We start from the raw sequence: 27,257 nt of genomic DNA, 5'->3' as shown, positions 1-27,257 counted from the left end.
CTAGCCAGCTAGTTCTCTATCTAGCCAGCTAGCTTTCTATCTAGACAGCTAGCTTTCTATCTTGCCAGCTAGCTATCTATCTAAACAGCTAGCTTTCTATCTAGAGAGCTAGCTGTCTCTAGCCAGCTAGCTTTCTATCTAGCCATATTTCTCTCTATCTAGCCAGCTAGTTCTCTATCTAGCCAGCTAGCTTTCTATCTAGCCAGCTAGCTATCTATCTAGACAGCTAGCTATCTATCTAAACAGCTAGCTTTCTATCTAGAGAGCTAGCTGTCTCTAGCCAGCTAGCTTTCTATCTAGCCATATTTCTCTCTATCTAGCCAGCTAGCAAGCTATCTAGCCAGCTAGTTCTCTATCTAGCCAGGTAGTTCTCTATCTAGCCAGCTAGTTCTCTATCTCGCCAGCTAGCTATCCATCTAGACAGCTAGCTATCTATCTAAACAGCTAGCTTTCTATCTAGAGAGCTAGCTGTCTCTAGCCAGCTAGCTTTCTATCTAGCCATATTTCTCTCTATCTAGCCAGCTAGCTATCTATCTAGCCATCTAGTTCTCTATCTAGCCAGGTAGTTCTCTATCTAACCAGCTAGCTTTCTATCTAGCCAGCTAGCTATGTAGCTATTTATCTAGCCAGCTAGCCAGCCAGCTATATAACTAGCCAGCTAGCTATCTATCTAGCCAGCTAGTTCTCTATCTAGCCAGCTAGCTTTCTATGTAGCCAGCTAGCTATCCATCTAAACAGCTAGCTTTCTATCTAGAGAGCTAGCTGTCTCTAGCCAGCTAGCTTTCTATCTAGCCAGATTTCTCTCTATCTAGCCAGCTAGCTATGTAGCTATCCAGCTAGCTATATAGCTAGCCAGCAATCCATCCATGTGTGTATATGAAATATAAATGTAATATAGCTCAACTGGCCAATTAGCCTGGTATAACATAGCATAGCATAGCGTGCCATGAATCCATTAGCTGCTGGATAGCCAACAATACGTAGCCGTAGCTTTTTCTTCTTGTGTTTCAGGTCAATTTCGATTGCAGTCACCAAGTGGCGAAGGCATGCGAGGACTAGAAAGTGCTGACAGTGACGCACCGCTGTTGTGGTGTTCGCCCCCACTTCCATGCCGGCGCACCCCTGGGCAGCCTAATGTGACACCAGCCACCTCGTTTTTGAAGCTAGCCTCGCAGCTTTGGGTGACAGGTACGCCAGGCGGCATCAGCATAGCCCGCCGCGCGACGCCCGCCAGCAGGTTCATGCGTTGTGACGGCTATTCTCTGCCGCTCTCTCTCTCTCTCTCGCCTGCCCGCCCCGGGGGCCGCCGACGCCCGGCTGAAAACGGAATCATTTTTGGTGGGGAGCGCTAGTCGGGAACAACTGGGCTTATCAACGACACTGATACCTTGGCTTACGAACCTTTTGGCTTACGAACTTTTCGGTTGATGAACGTTAAATTGGCTCTATTCCCCGCCACCAGTTTTCGGTTAAAGCCACGTGATTGGTCAAGAACCCAGCAGTGGGGTGGGGGACCATTAAAATGACAGGCAGACAGAGAGAGTAAAGTATTTATTTATTTATTAGTTTGTTTATTTTGTATATTTTTATTCATCTATGTTTATTTATTCATCTTTTTTTATTTTTATGTTTTATGTATTTGTTCATTTATTTATGTATCTATGTATGTATTCATCTATTATTTATTTATTTGTTTGTTCACTTCCGGGTAGAATGAACGTTGGCGCGAATGGCTGCCGCTGCTCACCCGCACACAAAAAAATCAATGAAAAAAAAATTAATGTTTTATTATTATTATTATTATTATTATTCCACTCAAACCGGAAGTAACTCGGCTAGAAAGCAAGCTAGCTAATAGATAGCTAACAGATAGCTAGCTAGGCCTTCACTCAACCCAGAAGTAACTCGGATAGAAAGCCTGCTAGCTAATAGACAGCTAATTCGATAATAATAATAATAATAATAATAAGCATTCAGCATTCACTCAACCCGGAAGTAACTCAAAGAGATAGAAAGCTAGCTAATTTATAGCTAATAACTAGCCAGCTAGATAGCTATATAGCTACGTAACTGGGATAGAAAGCTAGCTAGCTAATAGATAGCGAACAGATAGCTCGATTAAATACGTTTTACTGAACTACTTGAACTGTTCCTTGAACGTCGCACCCTCTAGTGGATGCATTGGAGATCGCGTCTTATCATGCGGTGCGCCCAATGTATGATTTTTTTTTTCCTCAAAATATTAATTTAAAAAAATATTTTTTGATTTTACGATGTCGCTCCCTCTTACATAGCGTAACGGTGAAACCGCCATCTTGTGTTCAAGTCGGGATGCATTTTCGTTGCTTCCTCGCCGTGACCTTCACATTTGACCTTCTTGAAGCGTTGCAAGCTGTCGCCTCCCGCAAAGTCATCCCGCCGTTTCCCACAATGCACTTGGCTTGATCGCTGATATTTACAGCTGATGAGCGCGGCGCAGCGGGGTGGCCACGCCTTCTCAAGTATGGTCACGGTCGTGATCTCGCGGGCCACCAAACGGTTGGGGGTCTCCATGCTATTTTTTTTTTTCGGGGGTCAGCGGGTTCATTGTTCACGTCGTTAGCCACGCAACCGGCGCTACCTTTACACAACAGAAGTCTCCCGCTGACTTTAACTCATTCACTGCCAGATGTACAAAAATGTGTCTACTCTAGTGCCAGGGTTTTTGTCATTGTCACCTTAATTCCAGAACTCACAGAATATTCAGTTTTAAAACAATAATAATAATAATAATACATTTAATTTATAAGCACCTTTCAAAACTCTCAAGGTCACTTCACAGTCACAGGATAAAGTTTTTCTGTGGGCGAGCAACGGCAGCCACGTGCGCCAGCGTTCACTCAACCCGGAATAACTAGCTAGCGAATAGATAACTAATAGATAGCTAGGTAGCTAATAGATAACTAACAGATAGCGAGTTAGCTAGCTTGTAGATAGCTTATTGATGCCAATTATATGGCTAGCTGGATAGCCAGCTAGCTACTAGACAGCTAAAAGATAGATAATCGATAACTAATCAATAGCTAGCTAGCTTATAGATAGCTTATAGGTAGAAAATATATAGCTAGCTAGTCAGCTAGCTAGCTAATAGACAGCTAGAAAATAGCTAATCGATAATTCATTGACAGCTAGCTAGCTTATAAATATCTTATAAATAGCAAATATATAGCTAGCTAGCTAATAGATCGATAATTAATTGATAGCTAGCTAGCTTAAAGATAGCAAATATATAGCTAGCTAGATAGCAGCTAGCCAGCTAATAGATAACTAATAGATAACTAATAACTAGCTAGCTAGCTTATAGATATTTTATAAATCGCAGTCACAGGATAAAGTTTTTCTGTTGGTGAGCAGCGGGAGCCACTCGCGTCAGCATTAACTCAACCCCGAAGTAACTCAAATAGATAGAAAGAAAGCTAGCTAATGGATAGCAAATAAATAGCTAATATATAGCCAGATAACCAACATCTAGACAGCTTTCAGCCATTCAGCTAGACAGCTAATAGCTAGCTAGCTAATGGATAGCAAATAAATAGCGAATCGATAGCCAGATAGCCGACAGTTTACAGCCAGCCAGCTATAGACAGCTAATAGCCAGCCAACTAGCTAATGGGTAGCAGCAGCAAAATACACTTGCAACTTTTTTTCAAGCTAATTAAAATAACAAATTGTGAGCTAACGCTTATAATGAAGTGATTGCACGCGACGCGCCTGGCACGATCCACCTGGCAGGTGCGATCCAACAAAGCCGTCAAGACTCGGCAGCGGCGAGCATCTGCGGCCTCAGCTCGGCCGTTTGTTGTCGGTCGGTCGGAACGAGGGAGATTCATCGCTGCCAAAAGTCGGATGTGTAAAGAAACGTCGCAAAAGTATTCCGTCTCCAAATGAAAACGAGCGCTTCCTCCCACAAAAGCGGGACAGAAGACATTTGTTGTGGGCGATAATGAATTCTGTCTCTCACACTGGGCGCTAGGAGATCTGGCGCTCTCTTCCGGAATGTTCCCGAGAAGACAGACGCTCGGGGGAAAAAAAACAAAAAAAAACGCTAGACGTAAGAAAAAAAGTAACAAAAAAATGGTAGACAGGGAACAAGGGAACACGATGTCGTGACTCGTTGGTTGTGTCAGCTTACGAACTTTATTGCTTCCCAGAAAGTGTGTGTAAGGCGAAAAGTGTGTCTTCCAAACATTAATTTCCCATAGGAAACCATTCAAATGTGAATAATCCGTTCCCAGGTGTATATATATGTGTGTGTGTATATATATATGTGTGTGTGTGTGTATATATATATATATATATATATGTGTGTGTGTGTGTGTGTGTGTGTGTGTGTGTGTGTGTGTGTGTGTGTGTGTGTGTGTATATATATGTGTGTGTGTGTGTGTGTGTGTGTGTGTGTGTGTGTGTGTGTGTATATACATATATATATATTTATATATGTGTGTGTGTGTATATATATATATATATATGTGTGTGTGTGTGTGTGTGTGTGTGTGTGTGTGTGTGTGTGTGTGTGTGTGTGTGTGTGTATATATATGTGTGTATGTGTATATATATATGTAATGTAAATTTCTCCACTGTGAGACTAATAAAGGCATATCCAATCCAATATGTGTGTGTGTGTATATATGTGTGTGTGTGTATATATACACACATGTATATATATACATATATACACACAAATATATATATATATTTTTTTTTTTAATCGCTGCGCACAGTCGGATCTATAAAAGCATATTGTGCACATGCGCGGTAAACTTGCTGTTTGCATTTCTGCTTGTGTTAACTTTTTTTTTTTTTAATTATTATTTCTATTCATATACGGCATACAGTGATACCTTGGCTTACGAACTTAATTTGTTCCCAGAAATTGTGTGTAAGTCGAAAAGTGTGTATTCCAAGCATTAATTACCCATAGGAAACCATTAAAATGTGAATAATCCGTTCCCAGGTCCCCATAAAACATAATTTTCTACGAAATAAGCCTTAACACTACACAAAATATAACGTATTTTATGTATAATAAATGCGCTATAGCATTGTAATTAAATAAATAAACTGTACTGTATAATAAAGTCATTTTATTGACCTTTGTGATGGTCGTTGATGTAGTTGCCTCTCGATGAGGGTATTAACGCTGTCCTTTCTCGGCGATAATACCCTCGCACACACGGTCCCCTGCTAGCTGCTTTTCGTTAATCCAAATCAACAGAAGTTTTTCAACCTTCAACCTCTTCTATTACCTGAGACCGTTGCTTAGACAACACAGAAACACCCTTAGCCACACGTAGCAATTGTCGACTTAGCGTCCTGGCACACCTCATCCGTGTTTCTCGATCTCCTTCTTCTGCTCGACCGTCATTTTCTTTTGTTTCCTCTTCGGCTTAACACTAGCCTGTGGTGGGGTCTTTTTCGATCCCATAAGAGCAAAAGTACTCCATTGGATAACAAACCGTCTGCACTCAAAGAAAGTGGGTATCACTGTACTCGTTATCGGGCCAGAACCAAACAGGACGTTTGCCGGGAATGAACAGCCAACGCATTCAACCTTAATCGGCTTTGACCCTTCAACCCGACAGAGACTCGATCTGCCGGCCAATCGGACTTTCCGAGGGGGCGGTGAGGTTTTTGTGTGTGGGTGAGTAGGGGCGGGGCCACCAAGCTAACCGATAGCGACCAGGTGCTAGATGTTAGCCAGTAAGTGTGCTGAGTGATGCGCTGATGGATAGAAACAGCTGTTATTCTTGCTAATGGAAAGCAATTAGAAACATCTGCACGCTTGGCGGCCAGCGATGTGCAGCGCCCTTCCTCCCCGAGCCGCCTCCCAGGTGCTGCTGGGAAATCACGACAGGACACAAGGGAAGGAGGGGCGGGGCCAGAAAGATGGCTGGTGATCTGTGAAGAGCAAAGGCGACTCCTGGATCAGGACCAAGGAAGTCGTTAGGGTCTAAACGGTTGAAAAGCGTCTGGTCCATCTGAGCAAGGCGTAGGGATTGGTTCGGGTAGGGTTTCCAAATAAGTGGCTATCCAAAATACGGTTCGAATTTCGAATTAGGGTTTCAAAACAGGGTTTGTTTGCTCGGTAGGTTAACTAACCTGGGGCTAGTATTCATAAGTGTGGGTGGTTTGAAGCCAAGGTTATGGTTTGACTTTTAAACTCAGGTTTCGGGCTAAGGTTAGGGTATCAATTTCATTTCGTTTTAGGGCAGGTGTTTCATTTTCAAACTGAAGGTCCGGTTTCAAGTTACTTTCGCTCGGTTCCAAATGAGAATTTCCAGTTCTGGTTTCAGTTTAACTTTCAAAGCCAGAATTAGGGTGACTGGGTAGGGGTTCAAGCCCGAGTCAGGTTTTCAAAGGGCAATGAGGATCCAAATGAACGGTCAAAAATGAAGTTAAAGGTCCATCTGAGCAAGGCGTAGGGATTGGTTCGGGTAGGGTTTCCAAATAAGTGGCTATCCAAAATATGGTTCCAATTTCGAATTAGGGTTTCAAAACAGGGTTTGTTCTTTAGGTTTACTAACTAGTCTTCGCAGTCGGGGATGGAAAAAAAACAAATTGTGGTTTTCAATTAAGGTTTAAAGCCAAGGTTATGGTTTCATATTAAAGTTAGACTTTTAAACTCAAGTTTTGGGCTAAGGTTAGGGTATCGATTTCGGGTTTTAGGGCCAGCGTTTCTGTCACGGTTTGCAAGGTGGTGATGGGTGCGGATCCCAAAAAGCAGGCAGGAGGGAGCAGGAGGTTGTCTGACAAATTGTATTAAAATAAAGTCAGCAGTAACAAAATGTAAAACATCAAAATCATCTGAACAGAAAAAAATACAAGGTATCAAAAGAAGACCAAAAGTAAAAGTCCGCCAAGGTTAAACAAACGCATGCAACAAACATGCAGCAAACAATGAACCGACAGCGGATGGTCGTGCCGGGTGTCCTTTTAAGTGTCAGTGATTAAAACGACCAGCACCTGCGAGGCTGCAGTCAGGGATGACGTCGCTAACCGTTGGTCGCCAATCTGATCGGGACGACCAGCACCTGTGCAGGTGCAGGCGGGGCCGACAGCGCCCCCCCGTTGGTCGCCAACCAAATCATGACATTTTCAAACTGGAGGTCCGGTTTCAAGTACTAGTCATTGTACTTTCGCTCGGTTCCAAATGAGAATTTCCAGTTCTGGTTTCAGTTTAACTTTCAAAGCCAGAATTAGGGTGACCGAGTAGGGGTTCAAGCCCGAGTCAGGTTTTCAAAGGGCAATGAGGATCTAAATGAAGGGTCAAAAACGAAGTGAAAGGGTCTCAAGTAAAATTTTTAAGGAAAGATTCAGGTTTAAGTGAGGTCCTAACTTATCCTAACTGTTAGGATAAGGATTTCAAAACAAATTAGGGTTTCAAGTAAGGCGTTTTGGTGTGTGTTTGTGTGAGAGTGACGCAGTGCCAAGGAGAGCAGAATGTCATCAGCGCGCCATCACGGCAACGGGGAATTCATCAGCGCTGATGACGATGCTAATGAACTCGGCCGCAAATGACTTTGGATGAGCGGCGCCTCATTTCCGCCGCTGGCACGCCGCCGTCGTGTTTGCCGCCGTACCTCGCAAACCTGACCGCCGGCGGCCAGCTGGAGGAGGCAGTGATGATGATGCCACCGGTCATGGGCCAATCAATGACTCCCACACTTGTTTTTAGGGTCGGAAGACTGTGACATGGTTAGCGTTTCGAAGTAGGGTTTGGATACAGGGTTAAAATGGATGCTACAGCTTAGTGTTTGTTTTCAACATTTAGCTTGTAACAGACGTGCATCTTTCCCTATATTACATCACAAAAGGTTGAGTGAAGGCCTAGCTAGCTATCTATTAGCTAGCTAGCTGTCTCTCCAAGTTACTTAGCTAACTATTAGCTGTCTATTAGCTAGCTAGCTTTCTATCTGAATTACTTCTGGGTTAAGTGAAGGCCTAGCTAGCTATCTGTTAGCTATCTATTCGCTCGCTAGCTTACTATCCGAGTTACTTAACTATCTATTAGCTAGCTAGCTGTCTATCTGAGTTACTTCCGGGTTCAGTGAAGACCTAGCTAGCTATCTGTTAGCTATCTATTAGCTAGTTAGCTTTCTATCCGAATTACTTAGTTATCAAATTAGCTGTCTATTAGCGAGCTAGCTTTCTATCTGAGTTACTTCCGGGTTCAGTGAAGACCTAGCTCGCTATATGTTAGCTATCTATTAGCTAGTTAGCTTTCTATCCGAGTTACTTAGTTATCAAATTAGCCCTCTATTAGCGAGCTAGCTTTCTATCTGAGTTACTTCCGGGTTCAGTGAAGACCTAGCTAGCTAGCTATTAGCTAGCTAGCTTTCTATGCGAGTTACTTAGTTATCAAATTAGCTGTCTATTAGCTAGCTAGCTTTCTAGCTGAGTTACTTCCGGGTTGAGTGAAGACCTAGCTAGCTATCTGTTAGCTATCTATTAGCTTGCTAGCTTTCTAGCTGAGTTACTTCCGGGTTGAGTGAACGCTGGCGCCTGTGGCTGCTCAACCACAGAAAAACGTATCGGGTAACTGTAAAGTGACCTTGAGAGTGTTGAAAGGCGCTTAGAAATAAAATAATGCATTATTATTATTATTATTATTGTTTATTGGTTGTAAGCTAATGTTAGGGTTTCAAATTAGAGTCGACGAGTGTTTCATTGAAGGGTCTTGGTTTTTAAGTTTCCAGCCTGTATTGAGGTTCCAAGTTAGGGTTTCAAGGCAGACATGGATTTTCCAAATAGGGTTTCCAGTGTAACGTGAAGGTTTGGATTCATGTGGCGGTGAGAGATCCCTTCACAACATCTACTGGAATTGGTTCGCCTTGGTCGGCAGCCCAAGTGTCCTCTCCGGAGGAAACGACGCTAACGTGGCTAGCGTGATGCGGTCATGTAGGTCGCTATGGCGCTGTTAGCCAAACAGATGCATATTCATGCAGCCCTTCCCTTGTCGACTCACTATCCTGCGGGGCGCCTTTCCCGAACATATGCAATGCAAATTGAGTTGATGACCGCTAACGGATGCTAACAGCTAACCCCCCCCCCCCCACCTACCCCACCCCTAGCACCAGTTTTTTTCTTTTTTTTTTTTAAATCAAAATTCTTGTTTGGTGCCCACCACAGACTACCACTCGAAAATCGTGTGTATCGGAAAAGTTTTGTAAAAACTAGCGGTGGGTTAGCTTAAATGCTATTAGCGTGACTATCGTGAGCGGTCAATATGTCGTCGTGAAGTCTCCCCACCATCTTCATCTCCGCCTCCCCATACGTCTATCCATGTCAGTCAAGTCTTGTTTACATGTAGCCCCCTCCACCCCGCCTCCGATCCCCGTGATGCATCGTGGGTAATCGGATAAGTTGGATGGCATCCCGGCGCTTTCCCATCGAAACGACAAGGCGGCGTACGCTCCGGTGAAAGCCAGAGTGCGCGCGTCAGATAAGATGACACATGATGGTCCACCAATTAAAATGGCACAGCAGGGTGCCCATTTGGGAAGAAACGTGACAAAATGGCGCCTTGCCGCCGTCGAGACAAATCGCTACGCTGCTTTTGCCAACTTGAGGCTTACTGCTTGAAACGGCATTACGCCCAATTGCTGCTTGTGCTCCTACACATCATTATACTATTTCGGAAATATAGAAAAGACCCCTGCCCCCCACAAAAGAAATCCTTTGGGGAAAAAAAACATATTTATTATACATATTACAGTATTTTTTTTCCAGGATTTTACAAATTAACTACTATATTATTACGTGTTTATCCAGTTTATGCAGTGAAATTGTCACAAATTGCTTTTCAATAGTTGTTGTCTACACGTGGAACGGATTAAAAATATTTACATTGATTATAATGTAAGCTGCTGTTTCGGTTTTCGAACAAATCGGTTTTCGAATAGGTTTCGGAACGGCTATGGTTGAAAACCGACGTATCACTGTATATCTTTCTACTATCTTTGTGACTGCTTTATTTAATAAGATAATAATTTTAAAGTGAATAAATAAATTGAAAGAATCACTTTGGAAAGAATATGTATTAAAAATGTAAATATATAAATTGAAAGAATGTATTTGAAAAATATATATTAAAAAAGTGAATTGAAAGAATAAATTTGAAAAAATATATAAATAAAATGTTAATATATACATTTGAAAAAAGATATAAAAATGTAAATATATAAATTGAAAGAATCTCTTTGAAAAAAAACTAATAAATATTTAAATACATAAATTGAAAGAATCTATTTGAAAAAAGTATATATTAAAAATGTAAATATATAAATTGAAATAAACTATTCGAAAAATATATATAGTTAAAAAAAGTAAATATATAAATTGAAAGAATCTATTTGAAAAAATACTTCTTAAAAAAATAAATATAGAAATGGAAAGCATCTGTTTGAAAATAAAACTGTTTAAAAATGTAGATATATAAATATATATGTATAGTTAAAAATGTCAATATGTCAATTGAAAGAATCTATTTGAAAAAAAAATACACATTAAAAAAATGTATATGGAGAGAATCTATTTGAAAAACTATATACATTTTTAAAAAAAATTAAATATATTAATTGAAATAAACTACATATATAGAAATAATTACATGTTTTAAAAATAGAAAGAACCCAATTCATTCTACAATATAATTTAGAAAAAAAAATCCACATGAATTTTAAATGTAAAAAAAAAAATAAAAAATATGTGGAAAAAAAGTGAAAATGCTCAAATTACAAAATTAAAGCATTAAAAAAAATACAATAAAAAAAATCCACATTTGCTTGTTTGACTGCGGAAATGTCAATTCGACCTCGCGTCACATCATTTTCTGCTTCGGCTCTCACCGCCTGCAGCCTGAGAGGCTCCAAATTAGTGCAGCATTTTTCCATTTCACCCCCCTACCCCAAACCAACCCAAAAAAACAACAACAACAACAACAACAACAAAAAAAAGACCCCAGTTAGCGCTGCGGGTCCAAAATGTTGTTGACGCTCACTCCCCTTCCGTCTTTGTCAAGGCGCAGATTAGCATTCCCGATGCTAGCGGACAGCTGCTGCTGGCAGGCCTCTTTTTTTTCTCTTTTTTTTTTTTTTTTTTTAACCGAGCGACCCGGGCGAGAATCTGTCAGCCGGGCGGCATCGCCCATGTGCTCCACGCGCCCCCGCGGTGGAGTGCTGATAGGACAGCAATGAGGGCGGACAGATGTAAAAGTCCAGCGTCTGCATTTTGCCGTTTCCATCGCTGAGGCAGCGCGCGTATTAATGCCGTGTGAGTGGACGGACGCCTTGGCGGAGCAAAAAAAAAAAAAAAAAATGAGAGGGGGGGGCGCTATGCACTTGTTTTGAGAAGTTCTCACGCGGGAGCACTGCTGCTTAGCTTTCAAGCTAATATTTTATCATAATAATAATACATTTCATTTCTAAGCGCCTTTCAAAACTCTCAAGGTCACTTTATAGTCACAGGATACGTTTTTCTGTGGGTGAGCAGTGGCAGCCACATGCGCCAGCGTTCACTCAACCCGGAAGTCAATAGATAGAAAGCTAGCTAGCCAGCTAGTAGATAGCTAATAGATAGCCAACAACATGACTGTAAAGTGACCTTGAGAGTTTTGAAAGGCGCTTAGAAATGAAATGTATTATTTTGATTATGGTTGTGATTATTTTTATTTTTATTTTTATTTTATTTCATTTTTATTGTTTTTTTTTTTTTTTTTAATATATATATATATATTTTTTTATTTTTATTTTGTTATTTTGTCATATATATATATATTTATTTAATTATTATTTATTTTTTATTTTTTATTTTATATTTTTATTTTATTTTTATTTTTTTTATTCATATATATATTTTTTTTTTTGTTATTTTTATTTTGTTATTTTGTCATATTTTTATATATTTGTATTTATTTATTTAATTATTATTCGTTTATTTTTTTATTTTTTTTTTATTTTTTTTATTTTTATTTTTATTTTTTTTATTTTGACTTTCACTTTTAGTTTTATTTTTATTTTTATTTTTATTGTTTTTTTTTAGTGATATATATATATATATATATATATATATGTTATTTTGTTATTTTTATTTTGTCATTTTGTCATATTTTTATTTTTATATATTTGTATTTATTTATTTAATTATTATTCGTCTTTTTTTTTATTTTTTTCAGTTTTATTTTTTTAAAATTTTTGTTTTATTGTTATTTGTTTTATTTTTATTTTATTTTTTATTTTTATTTTGACTTTTATTTTTATTTTTATTTTTATTTTTATTTTTATTTTTATTTGTATTTGTATTTATTATTATTATTATTATTATTATTATTATTATTATTATTATTATTATTATTATTATAAAATCATCCCCACAAAACCCTTCAAGTCTACCATTTGGTTTCAACCAAATGACTTGGACTTGGATTTTGTTTGTTTCCACAAGAATTGCTTAAAACGTCTTGAAGCTAACTTAGCCAATGCAAGTCTGGCATAAATAGAGCCACAAAAAAAATGTCAAACAACATTTGGTGCAGGCCTTCCAGTCACCGCCACTTCCTAAGTTTTGCCTCATCGGCACATAATGACCAGAAATGCAAATTTTAACCGCGATGAACTGTCACTTTCCACGTCAGGGGGGATTAGTTAGCAAACTAAACAATGATCAAATCCGCGGAATGAGCGCAGTTCCAACTGTCAGTCAAACTGAACGCTTACAAAATGTCGGCGCGGAGGGTCGTCGCCGCCGCTACAAATTAGCCGCGCCGCAATATGGACGCCGCTGGATAGTTTGACAAAATATGCTAAGGTCGTCCTAATTGTCTGGAATGGAGCGTCTCCGTTCCTGGCCGTGTCAGATTTTATTAGCCATGCTAGCTTGCGACACGCGAGCGGAAAGACTGTAAAAACTCGGTATCTATCTCGCTCTCTAGCTAACTATTTAGCTAGCTATCTATCTCGCTATCGATTTCATTATCTAGCTCGCTTTCTAGCTCGCTTTCATCTTACAGCTAGCCAGCTAGACAGCTTACAGCCAGCCAGCTAGCTAATTGATAGCTAATACATAGCTAATAGCCAGATAGCCGACACATTACAGCTAGCCAGCTAGACAGCTTACAGCCAGCCAGATAGCTAATTGATAGCTAATAAATAGCTAATAGATAGCCAGCTAGCCATTTTACAGCTAGACAGCTTAAAGCCAGCCAGCTAGCTAATTGATAGCTAATAAATAGCTAATAGATAGCCAGCTAGACAGCTTACAGCCAGTCAGCTAGACAGCTAATAGCTAGCCGGCGTTTATGGTACCGTCGCGGCTTTTTCAAGACTCGGGTTCAACGCGGTTTGTTTTGAAAACGCAGCTGGCTACCGATGGCGCCGTTTGGCGAGGTCCTTCGTCAGCCTCCTTGCGGCCGAATTTGGATTGGACTTGACAAATGGGAGCCATTAGGGGCTGATCCTCTTCATGAAGATGGACTCCTCCAAAAGTGACGCTATGAATCATCAGGGCACAAACGCACGGCAGAATCGCTCAGCCAAATGCCGACGATTGATGACTTTTTGGCAACCGAAAGCTACTGCGCACTTTTACATGAGCATATATATATATATATATATATATATATATATATATATATATATATATATATACACACAGTGAGACCTCAATTTACGAACTTAATTGGTTCCCAGTGTGTAAGGCGAAAAGTGTGTATCGCAAAAAAAAAATTCCCATAGGAAACCATTAAAATGGGAATAATCCGTTCCCGGGTTTCCATAAAATATACTTTTCAACTAAATAAGCCTTAAAACTACACACAACATACCTTATTCTATGTATAATAAATGTGCTATTGTATTGTAATGAAAGAAATACACTGCATTGTATCATAAAGTCACTTTATTTACATTTGTATGGTCATTGATGGCTTGATGGAATGGCGTTGGAGGTCGAAGGTCAAAGGGAATTGCTGTTTGGAAAGAGAGGCAAATTACATGAGGACTGTAATTAAAGACAACTGTGCTGTAAAATAAAGTTTTATTTACCTTTTTGATGGTCGTTGATGGCTTATGGAAGGAGAGTCACCTTCCATAAGGACTGTTGATAACTTAACCTCTGGTGCTGTTCGGTCGTGTGCTTCCGCCGAAGATCACTCCGCCAGCCGTGGTGGGTGTGTATTATGAAAATAGTGCTTATTATAAGGTTTAATTTTCATAAATTTGATGTTTGTAAGACAAAAAGTTTGTAAGTTGAGGTGTTTGTAAGTTGAGGTCTCACTGTATATATATATATATATATATATATAAAACCCGTGATCTTGGGAGTTTTGGAAGGCGCTTAGAAAATTAGTATTATTATTATTATCATTGTATTTCCAACACGTGGCAACGATACCATCTAGTGGTCGTTGTGCAGAAGTCAAGTTGTTTGAAATCGTCAATTCATGCGCAGCAAAAGTCTGCGTTAAAAAAACAAATTGGAAACGGATTTGGAGGTTCTGTTTCTAAACATGGCGCATATTGTACGACGTTTATCAATGCCCTACCGACTCCCCCTCCTTATCCCTCCCCCCACTCCTTTTCTCGCGACAATTAGCATGCTGCTAATGAGGTGTAAAATATGTGCATTAGCCACGCAAAAGTTAGTCACATCAGAGGGTGTGGGGGGATGGGAGACTTAATTGGTTCTAATCAGAAGCTGGCGTCCATCTGCTTGGTGCTGATCGGCTACTTCTGCCTCGCGAGCGCACGTGCAGCCACCCAAAATTTTGTTTTCATCATAATCGACTTGAAATTTAAATACGGACAATGGCACCCATGTCACTCACCGACATCCGAATGTCAATATACAATTAATCATAATAATAATAATACATTTGATTTCTAAGCGCCTTTAAAAACTGTCAAGGTCACTTTACAGTCACCGGATACGTTTTTCTGTGGGTGAGCAGCGGCAGCCACACGCGCCAATGTTCACTCAACCCGGAAGTAACTCAAATAGATAGAAAGTTAGCTAGCTAGCTAATAGATAACTCATAGATAGTTAGCTAGAGAGTTGAATAACTGAAATTGGTAGTAAGTTAGCTAGCTAGCTAATAGATTAATAATAATAATAATAATACATTTGATTTATAACCACCTTTCAAAACTCAAGGTCACTTTACAGTCACAGTAAACGTTTTTCTGTGGGCGAGCAGCGGCAACCACACACGCCAGCGTTCACGCAACCTGGAAGTAACTCAAATAGCACGATAGCTAGCTAGAGACGTAGATAGCTAATAACTAGCGAATAGATAGCAATTGGATAGCTAATTTCTTGCGAATAGATAGCTAATAGCTAGCGAATAGATAGCTAATAGCTATCGCCTTGTTGTCGGTTCGAAGGGTCCGTGGTCCTTCGTCTTGGCCCCGCCCCCTACACCCCGCCAACCCCGCCCCCCGCCGCCATCTGTCCTCGCCGCGTCGGCGTCCAAAGGAGCATGTTTTCTGGATGTGTTTGGCGAGGCCATCGGTGCCAAGGACTCAAATGTGTGAAGTGCGAGCCTGTTCATCATCTCGAGTGGTCATCAGATGCTTGGAAACAAAACGCCGGACGGACGGCGGCCAGCAACACAAGTTGCTCAGCTCGAATGTCAACACTTACTTTTTTAGGATTATGTCGTTGAGAAAAAAAAAGGACAAATATAGTTTGAAAATAAAAACAAATTATTTCAATCAACACACATACATACTCACACATATATACACGGTGTATATATTTATCCGTGTGCGTATACCTCAACTTACGAACTTAATTGGTTCCCAGACAGAGTGTGTAAGGCGAAAAGTGTGTATCTCGAAAAAAAAATTCCCATAGGAAACCATTAAAATGGGAATAATCCGTTCCCAGGTTTCCATAAAATGTACTTTTCAACTAAATAAGCCTTAAAACTACACACAACATACTTTATTCTATGTATAATAAATGTGCTGTTGTATTGTAATGAAAGAAATACACTGAATTGTATCATAAAGTCACTTTATTTACATTTGTGATGGTCATTGATGGCTTGATGGAATGGCGTTGGAGGTCGAAGGTCAGAGGGAATTGCTGTTTGGAAAGAGAGGCGCATTATATGAGGACTGTAATTAAAGACATAAACTGTGCAGTAAAATAAAGTTTTATTTACCTTTTTGATGGTCGTTGATGGCTAACTTAACCTCTGGTGCTGTTCGGTCGTGTGCTTCCGCCGAAGATCGCTCCGCCAGCCGTGGTGGGTGTGTATTATGAAAATAGTGCTTATTATGAGGTTTAATTTTCATAAATTTGATGTTTGTAAGACAAAAAGTTTGTAAATTGAGGTGTTTGTAAGTTGAGGTCTCACTGTATATATATGTGTGTGTGTGTGTGTGTGTGTGTGTGTGTGTGTGTGTGTGTGTGTGTGTGTGTGTGTGTGTGTGTGTGTGTGTGCAGAAAAATGTATCTTGTGACTGTAAAGTGACCTTGACAGTTTTTAAAGGCGCTTAGAAATCAAACGTATTATTATTATTATTATTATTATTATTATTATTTCCCGATTTTTATTTTATTTTTTTTAATCGTTGGGCGGTAGACAATGCTAGCGATTGCTCATGACTTTATCACTGTGCATATTTTACACCTCATTAGCGGCTAGCTGTTTGGCGGTAGAGGAAAGGGGTGGGGATTTGCGGGGGCTGTGGGTGGGGTCCGGTGCTCATTTGCATGTTACAATATGCGTCGCATTTCGAAAAAGAAAGTATCTTCAAACACTTGAGGCCACATCTGTGACGAGCTCGGGGAGGTGACGCATGACTAATTCATTTTTTTTTTTTGCGCATCACAATGAGCCTTCGTGCACAACCGCCACCGCCCCTCCATCTTGCGCCGAAATGTGCATCACGGGGGTGAAACGGGCAAGATGTCGGCTAATTTTATTTCTAATCTCTTTTTCTCTGTGGTGGTGGTGGTGGGGGGCGGCCATCTTGCGAAACGTCCTCGCCTCTTTGATGGAAACATATTGGGGCGGAATGCGCCAGCTGTCGGCCTCCTCTTCCCCCGTCTGCCGCCATTATCCCGAGGCCCCGCCCCCGCCTTATGGCCCGGACCCCCGCTTTACCGGCCACGCTCCAAAATCAAAAGGTGGCTCTTTTCCGATTCAGGCCTCCACCACGAAGCCCCTATCGCACACCCCCCCCCCCCCCCCCGCCCCTTCCCCTCGCCCATGAACAGAACATGCGTGTTTGCGGACCTTCTTCATCATCATCACACGCAAGGCTTTTTGGCTCTCGGGCAGCTCGTCATGCCTCTCATGTGACCATATGCCAACTTCTGTCACCCCATGTGACCCCCCCCCACCACCACCACCTCTCCATTTTTCATCCTTAAACATGGAGTCAATAACTTAGAATCTTAAAGGACTTTTTTGTTCCTTAACTGACATCAGAAAAACGTTGTATAGCATCTAAAATACCCAAAACACGCAGTATTATATTTTTATTCAAATGCAAAACACCAATAAAAATGACTTAAAGTGTCCAAAATCTGCAAAAAAAAATTGAGCTGCAAATTGGGCATTTTCAGAAAGTCCCGCCCCCAATTCGTGACATCACGCCAAGACGTCTTGCATTGCTGGTGAATCAAAAAAATGGCTTCAGATTGGGAGAATATGCTTTCTTGTTACACATCCAGTTATGAATATGATTCAAATAGTTCTGAAGAGGAAAGCATACATGTTTGCAATCGATTTAAAAAGAATTTATTCCGTGCCATTTTGACGCAACATTGGGGGGGAAATGTCGCACCCAAAAAGAGGCAGAAGAGGGCGACAAAGCTCCGGTGAAGACTTAATCAGCCCGTTTCCACAGGTTGATAAATTCCTTCCATGGAGCTTGGTCGCCCTATTCTGGCAGCTTTTTGGTGCAACACAAGGTTTTCAGATCAAACAATACACATATACAGGAAATAAAGCAGTCCCACAGATAGTAGAAAGGGAGTAAAACTAAGATCAGGTCTGAATAATACTGAGTCAATGGATGCTACAGCTTCTTGTTTGCTTTGAACATTTAGCTTGTAGTAGACATGCACATTCCCCCATGACATACCTGATCCACTGCTAAAAAGGATGCTTCGATCCTCTCCTCTTTCTTCTAGAACTGCTTCATGTCACAAACAGGGTACAGCAAGTGCTGAAGAATGAATGATTGTCTGTGTCTTTGTGTTGTCATGTTATTTATTTAGTTTTTTTTGTTTTGTTTTTTGTTTTTACTTCAAGATGGCGCCACGAGAGTTGCTGTCTTTCCAGCAGCTCCTGTATTTTGTTTTTTTACTTTTTTCTTTCCTTTCCTCTTCCTTTCATAACTTTGCTGCTGTGTTACATCCGGGTGGAGTGAACGCTGGCGCGAATGGCTACCGCTGCTCTCCCGCACAAAAAAAAATAAATCCATTAGCTAGCTAGCTAGCTACTAGCTGTCTAGCTAACTGTAAGCTGGCTAGCTGTTGGCTGTCTGGCTATCTATTAGCTATTTATTCACTATCCAATAGCTTGCTAGCTCTCGATCTATTTGTCTTACTATTCTATTTGAGTTATTTCCGGGATGAGTGAACGCTGGCGCGTGTGGCTGCCGCTGCTCACCCACGGAAAAACCTATCCCGTGACTGTAAAGTGTCCTTGAGAGTTTTGAAAGGCGCTTAGAAATAATGTCAAATATTTATTATTATTATTATTAAAGTTTGCTTATATCTGTTCGAAATGACCTGACAGGAAGTAGCTAGCAGCCTGTTAGCGAACGACGTCTAAGGAATTAGCGTGACCTTCTCCCGCCAAATGTCAACACGCCTTCAAAGGTGGCGCATCTTTAATTGGACACAATTTACTTTCTAATCTGGACGTTTTCTTCACCGATTGTTGTTGTTGTTGTTCATTAGAGGCGGGATAACGTCGCTTCCCGCTTCCCGCCGCCGTCCCTCCATCTTGCTTCCTAGGGATTGCCCCCCCGCGGACCCCCGCCGTTAATGAGGCCTTCCTTCCCAAGGACCGCTCGAGCGACGCCGAGATATTAGCGGAATGATGCGCTCTTTCTCTTGCCCAACAATTCTCGCTGACATTTGCCATTAGCGCCTCGCTAAATTTAACGGGCGACAAAAAAAGCCGAAGAAAAAGCTCAAATCGTTCCCAATTAAACCGCCGCTATCAAAGACGGGGATGGGGGGGGGGGGCAAAGTGCGACCTATCAGGAGACTCGACGGCGAGAAAGGTCACCGCGGCGTTTTGGCGACGGCTAATGAGGGATTTCGTTAGATAGAATCAAGGCAAGCTAAACAGCAACGCAAGCTAAAGGAGCAACGCGGCGCTCTCGTGGGATTAGCTGACATGCTAGCGAAACTTTCAATGTGTTCGAAAAAACGAAAAAAAATACAGGTAACATCCAAGTTACGACCGGCGCGAGTTACGACCGCCCGTACTTACGACCACGACCGTCAGACCCTTTTTTTTTTGCTACGCTTGGCATCGCAACGCGCAAGCAGCCTGCAACAATTTTGGCCATCCAGCATTACACACACTCGCACAGAAATCTACTGCGTGACTACACTCAATACAGTAGTTATACGGCGCAGATTCCATCCCCTGTCGTATGGACACTGCTTTTTTCTTTCGGCATCCGCCTTAGTCCGAGCGTGTGTCTGGCGACCTCTTCTGGCCGTTTGCAGGGAGTGCGATTTTTCCACAGCGCGTTAAACAGGAATAAAAATCGATAATATGAAATATAAAATGATAAAAATGACACTAAAAGTTATGAAATTTATCAAAGAACTGTACACAGTTTGGTATATAATAGTATTTAATAGAAAACACAATAGATTGACATCGTGTCAACGTCATGTCGGCCATTTTGAATGGATTTTGACTTACGACCGTTTGACTTACGACCATTATCTCGGAACGGAACTTGTTTGTAACTCAGATGTTACCTGTATTCATTTTTTTTTTGGGGGGGGGGGTCATATAGTAATCAAGAAAACATTTTTTCAAAAAATAGGTGAACATCTATTCTTTGAAAATGTGTAAAAACGTTTGAGCTAAAAAAAAAAAGCGGCAAATTCAGACTATTTTATTTTGTAAAGATCGTTGATTTCATTGTTTGATTCCGATTGAAACCACCCAAGACGACGAGTCTTCAAACCAATTCAGGCAATTTAGCATTTCCGTTGACGTTAGCATCTGTTAACGTCTATCTATCTATCTATCTATCTATCTATCTATCTATCTATCTATCTATCTATCTATCTATCTATCTATCTATCTATCTATCTATCTATCTATCTATCTATCTATCTATCTATCTATCTATCTATCTATCTATCTATCTATCTATCTATCTATCTATCTATCTATCTATCTATCTATCTATCTATCTATCTATTAGCTAGCTAGCTCTCTATCTATCTATCTATCTATCTATCTATCTATCTATTAGCTAGCTAGCTCTCTATCTATCTATCTATCTATCTATTTATCTATTAGCTAGCTAGCTCTCTATCTATCTATCTATCTATCTATCTATCTATCTATCTATCTATCTATCTATCTATCTATCTATCTATCTATCTATCTATCTATCTATCTATTAGCTAGCTAGCTCTCTATCTATCTATCTATCTATCTATCTATCTATCTATCTATCTATCTATCTATCTATCTATCTATGTATTAGCTAGCTAGCTCTCTATCTATCTATCTATCTATCTATCTATCTATCTATCTATCTATCTATATATCTATCTATCTATCTATCTATCTATCTATTAGCTAGCTAGCTCTCTATCTATCTATATCTATCTATCTATCTCTATCTATCTATTAGCTAGCTAGCTCTCTATCTATCTATCTATCTATCTATCTATCTATCTATCTATCTATCTATCTATCTATCTATCTATCTATCTATCTATCTATCTATCTATCTATCTATCTATCTATCTATCTATCTAACTATCTATCTATCTATCTATCTATCTATCTATCTATCTAGCTCTCTATCTATCTATATCTATCTATCTATCTCTATCTATCTATTAGCTAGCTAGCTCTCTATCTATCTATCTATCTATCTATCTATCTATCTATCTATCTATCTATCTATCTATCTATCTATCTATCTATCTATTAGCTATCTATCTATCTATCTATCTATCTATCTATCTATCTATCTATCTATCTATCTACCCACCCATCCATCCATCCATCCATCTATCTATCTATCTATCTATCTATCTATCTATCTATCTATCTATCTATCTATCTATCTATCTATCTATCTATCTATCTATCTATCTATCTACCTACAGATGAGCTAATAGCTAGCCAAGCTATGCTAACATGTTTTGTTTACATTTGCGATTCATTTCTTTGTAACTGAGAGACTCGGGACACTCCCCCATCCCCTTCCCCCACGGGATCGACCCCCCCCCCCCCCCGCCCCCTATTTGACGATGGCTGTCTCGACGAGTCCGTCAAAGGGTACTCAGCTCCTACCCCCGATGACATGACTTTTCGCCATTCCGGGCGACATCCTATCGTGACAAGCGTGTCACAGAGGAGGATGGATTCCATTAGAGAACAACTGGGACCCCCCCCCCTCCCCCCTCATCTCTCCCCCTGCCACTTTCCCACTTCATCTTCCCCCCCCCCCGAGTCCCATATGACATACATCCCGAGGCCAGGAAGTCCAACTCGATCGCTCACTCACTTGTAATCGTACTTTAACATTTTTTTTTTAAATCGGACTTTACTTTCCTGTCACCAGTGGAAATAATCCAGCTCGTAACGTAAAATTTTCGCTCTTCATTGACCTTTTCGTTAACTGGAATGACTTCATTTTGGCGGGAAAGTTCCAATGCTCGTATCTCTGGATTGGATTAGCCTTTATTCGTCTCGCAATGGAGACATTTACATTTCACAGTGACAAAGTGATGAAAGGAAAGGAAGAAGTAGAAAAACAAAATACATGAGCTGCTGTGAAAGCAGCCCTCTTGAAGTGAAAACAACACATAAAACTACTTGAGTGAACTAAAAAACTTGAGTGAACGCTGGCGTGTGTGGCTGCCACTGCTCACCCACAGAGAACAGAGACTATAAAGTCACCTTGAGAGTTTTGAAAGGCGCTTATCAATTAAATGTAGTATTATTATTATTATTATTATTTATTATTATTATTATCTATTAGCTAGCTTTCTATCTATTTGAGTTACTTCCGGGTTGAGTGAACGCTGGCGTGTGTGGCTGCCGCTGCTCACCCACAGAGAAACTGATCCTGTGACTGTAAAGTGATCATGAGAGTTTTGAAAGGCGCTTATCAATGAAATGTATTATTATTAGTATTAGTATTATTATTATTATCATTAGCTCGCTGGCTGTCTAGCTATTTGAGTTATTCCGGGTTGAGTGAATGCTGGCGCGTGTGGCTGCCGCTGCTCACCGACCATAAAAAAACTTATCCTGTGACTGTAAAGTGACATTGACAGTTTTGAAAGCCGCTTAGCAATACAATGTATTATTATTATTATTATTATTATTATTATGATAATTATGACGATTATGATGATTGTGACGATTATGATGATTGTTATTATTATTATTATTGTTTTATTATTAGTATTGTTATTATTATTATTGTTATTATTATTATAATTATGATGACGATGATGATGATGATGATTATTATTATTATTATTATGACGATTATGATTATTATTATTATGACGATGATGATGATGATTATTATTATTATTATTATGATAATTATGATTATTATTATTATTATGACGATTATGATGATTGTTATTATTATTATTATTGTTTTATTATTAGTATTGTTATTATTGTTATTATTATTATTATAATTATGATGATGATGATGATTATGACGATGATGATGATTATTATTATTATTATGACGATTATGATTATTATTATTATTATGACGATGACGATGATGATGATGATGATGATTATTATTATTATGTTACATTTTGTGTCATCCTTCTCGGCTAACAAACATCTCTCGCATCGCCCCGTTAGCAAAGGCCTGAGATTGCCGCCATTCACCCGCATTTTACACACCCGGGCGGGCGACATCGTGTTGTCGATATCCATCCAGGCGACTCCCCCCCCCCCCCAAAAACAAAAAAAAAAAAACAATGTGTCCGGGCCATTTTGAAAATGTGCTTCTCGCCCATCAGGCGCCGCCGAAGACGTCGTCTGTCACCGTAGCGATTACACTTTGTCGCCGTTAATGCGGCGCGTGCGGAGTGGAATCAATGTGGCGCACCGCAATCCCAGCAGGCGGCCAGTAAACAGCCCATTAGAAATTTCCCAGCATGCCTCTGTGCTACGGCATGTTGACTTTCTGCTTGACTTCTGCTCAGATGTGACGCTAAATATGTGGCGTTTTATATATATACATCCGCGCCGATGCTTGAGGGGGCGGGAATCTGTGAGGAATCAATCAGCCCGTTTCCACAAGCTGATAAATTCCTTATATGGTGCTTGGACGCCCTCTCCTGGCAGCTTTTGGGTGCAACACAAGGTTTTCAGAGCAAACAAGTACAGCAAAATACATTGACGTGATGAAAGGACTGCTACAATGTGTCTTTTTTTTCGGTTAGGGGCGTTCCTTCAGTGACGTCACGTACGGACTCGTCACCGACTCAAAAACAAGACTTCCTAAATATTCAGTGCGAGTCTTAAAAGGTCAAATATAGCTCTATGCGGTGGAATCATATTAAAATACGCTCAGTAGAAGTCATTTGAAGCCATTTTACAAATTATGGACACAACTTGTCCGGAGACGTCGGCTGTCGTTTGTGTGTGTGTGTGTGTGTTTGTGTGTTGTTGTTGGGTGTCTTCTGTATGATTATGCAAAAACCGCCGCAAAAACGCAATCCGCAATCCGCCTCTCCCCTTCACCCCCCCCCCCCCCCCCACGGATGCACGTTTTCCAAAACCGTTGAGGGTTCTGTGAAGCGAATGCACATTTTCATCCACTGAAAAGTGTTTTTGTTGTTGTTGTTTAACTCTTTAAAATCAAACCGTGTTTTAAAAGTACTATTATTATTATTATATTATTATTATTATATGTTACTTTTGTTATTTTGTTTTTATTGATAGTCCTAGTCATATTTGAGGAAATTAGAAATTAAATGTATTATTATTATTATTATTATTATTATTATTATTATTATATGTTACTTTTGTTATTTTGTTTTTACTGATAGTACGAATCATATTTGAGGTGCCTAGAAATTAAATTTATTATAATTATTATAATTATTATTATTATTATTATTATTATTATTATTATATTTTATTGTTATATGTTACTTTTTTATTATTTTGTTTTTATTCATAGTACTAGTCATATTTGAGGAAATTAGAAATTAAATGTATTATTATTATTATTATTATTATTATATGTTACTTTTGTTATTTTGTTTTTACTGATAGTACGAATCATATTTGAGGTGCCTAGAAATTAAATTTATTATTATTACTATAATTATTATTATAATAATAATAATAATTATTATTATTATTATAATTATTATTATTATTATTATATTTTATTGTTATATGTTACTTTTTTATTATTTTGTTTTTATTCATAGTACTAGTCATATTTGAGGCACTTAGAAATTAAATGTATGATTATGATGATGATGATGATTATTATTATTATTATTATTATCAATTGTGTTATTATTATTATTATTATTATTATGTTATTGTTATATGTTACGTTTGTTATTTGTTTTTATTAATAGTACGAATCATATTTGAGGCGCCTAGAAATTAAATTCATTATAATAATTATTATTGTATTTTATTGTTATATGTTACTTTTGTTATTATTTTGTTTTTATTCATAGTACTAGTCATATTTGAGGCACTTAGAAATTAAATGTATGATTATGATGATGATGATTATTATTATCAATTGTGTTATTATTATTATTATGTTATTGTTATATGTTACATTTGTTATTTTGTTTTTATTAATAGTACGAGTCATATTTGATGCGCTTAAAAATTAAAAGTATGATTATTATTATTATTTTCATTATTGTTATTATTATTGGTATGATTGTTATTATTGTATTTTAATGTATTATTATTATTGATATTGGTAGCAGTAGTAGTAGTTTTATTATTCGCTTTTATTATTATTATTATTATTATTATTATTGGTATTATTATTATTATTATTGCTATTATAATATGTGTATATTTTATTGTTATTGGTATTGGTATTATTGCTTTTATATGTTATTATTATTGGTATTATTATTATTATTGGTATTATTATTAGTATTATAATTTATGTGTATATTTTATTGTTATTGGTATTATTGTTTTTATATGTTGTTATTATTATTATTAGTATTATTATCATTGATATTATTATTATTGGTATTAGTCTGATTAGTTTTATTATAATTATTATTATTGGTATTATTGTTATTATGAATATATTTTATTTTTATATTTCATTGTTATTATTGTTATTATTAATACCATTTATTTTACGATTTTTTTTTTTTTTTTTTTGTATTATTGTTAGAATTTTTAGTATTATTTTTATGATTCGGTAAACATCGGCAGTTGTGTTTTCAATTAAGCAAATATGCATTCTTTTTTTCGGGGGTGCGCGTTGAGAGAAAAATGAAAAATACTGTTTGTCAGTGGGGGGGAAGGGATTGTGGGGGGACGGGGGGGAGGTCGGGTGTCAGCTGGACCGCAACAGATGCGCGTTAAAGCCCGAAGACGCCGACGGACGTTCCCGCTCGCTTCGGTCGAGCGCGGCAGCTGAGCCGCGCCGCGCCGCACCGCCGCGTTGGCGCCGGCTCGGGGCTTGCTTGACGTTTCCAGAGGTGCTAAGTCACTCGGCATCTCGTTGCGCCCGCTGACAAGTCGGGAGGGACTTCGGCGGGTTAGCGATAGCCTCGCGCATCGGCCGCCGGACGTTGCGGCGACCTCTCAAGGTGTTTACAGAGGATTGCTTGGGCTGTCAATCACATCGGCGGACCGGCATGCTAATGGCTATCTATTCGTCAGCCATTTTCTAGCTAGCTAGTGGCTATCTATTCGCTAGCTAATAGGTATCTATTTGCTAGCTGGCTAATGGCTATCTATTCGCTAGCTAATAGATATCTATTCGCTGGTGAATAGCTATCTATTCGCTGGTGAATGGCTATCTATTCGCTCGCTAATGGCTATCTATTTGCTGGCTAATGGCTATCTATTTGCTAGCTATTAGCTATCTATTCGGTAGCTAATGGCTATCTATTCGCTAGATATTAGCTATCTGTTCGCTACCTATGCGCTAGCTATTAGCTATATATTTGCTAGCTAGCTAGTGGCTATCTATTCGCCCGCTAATGGCTATCTATTTGCTAGCTGGCTAATGGCTATGTATTCGCTAGCTAATAGCTATCTATTCGCTAGCTAATAGCTATCTATTCGCTGGTGAATGGCTATCTATTCGCTCGCTAATGGCTATCTATTCGCTGGCTAATGGCTATCTATTTGCTAGCTATTAGCTATCTATTTGGTAGCTAATGGCTATCTATTTGCTAGATATTAGCTATCTGTTCGCTATCTATGCGCTAGCTATTAGCTATATATTTGCTAGCTAGCTAGCTAGTGGCTATCTATTCGCCTGCTAATGGCTATCTATTCTCTGGCTAATGGCTATCTATTCGCTAGCTATTAGCTATCTATTCGGTAGCTAATGGCTGTCTATTCGCTAGATACTAGCTATCTCTTCGCTATCTATGCGCTAGATATTAGCTATATATTTGCTAGCTAGCTAGTGGCTATCTAGTCGCTAGCTAATAGGTATCCATTCGCTAGCTAATAGGTATCTATTTTCTAGCTGGCTAATGGCTATCTATTTGCTAGCTAATAGCTATCCATTCGCTAGTGAATGGCTATCTATTCGCTCGCTAATGGCTATCTATTCACTGGCTAATGGCTATCTATTCGCTAGCTAATAGCTATCTGTTCGCTATCTATTTGCTAGCTATTAGCTGTATATTTTCTATTTGCATGGCTATCTATTCGCTGGCGAATGGCGATCTATTCACTAGCTATTAGCTATCTATTCGCTAGCTATTAGCTATTCGCTCGCTATTAGCTATCTATTCGCTAACTATTAGCTAACTTGAGT

The 27,257-nt window shown here is 39.1% G+C and overlaps 1 long non-coding RNA gene across 2 annotated transcripts in view; it reads left to right on the top strand.

Moving 5' to 3' along the window:
* Positions 1-27,257, top strand: part of LOC148898681 (uncharacterized) — a 72,834-nt gene that overhangs the window by 25,735 nt on the left and 19,842 nt on the right. For both annotated transcript variants that reach the window (XR_016114621.1, XR_016114620.1), the window contains exon 2: positions 1,012-1,188. This is a non-coding gene — a long non-coding RNA (uncharacterized LOC148898681). The remainder of the gene's footprint in view (positions 1-1,011; positions 1,189-27,257) is intronic.

The sequence above is a fragment of the Hippocampus bargibanti genome, linkage group LG04 (assembly GCF_051943395.1).
Source record: "Hippocampus bargibanti isolate YZ-2025 linkage group LG04, ASM5194339v1, whole genome shotgun sequence".
NCBI lineage: Eukaryota > Metazoa > Chordata > Actinopteri > Syngnathiformes > Syngnathidae > Hippocampus > Hippocampus bargibanti.
The sequence above is the reverse complement of the archived record's forward strand: the minus strand, read 5'-3'. Positions and strand labels throughout refer to the sequence as shown.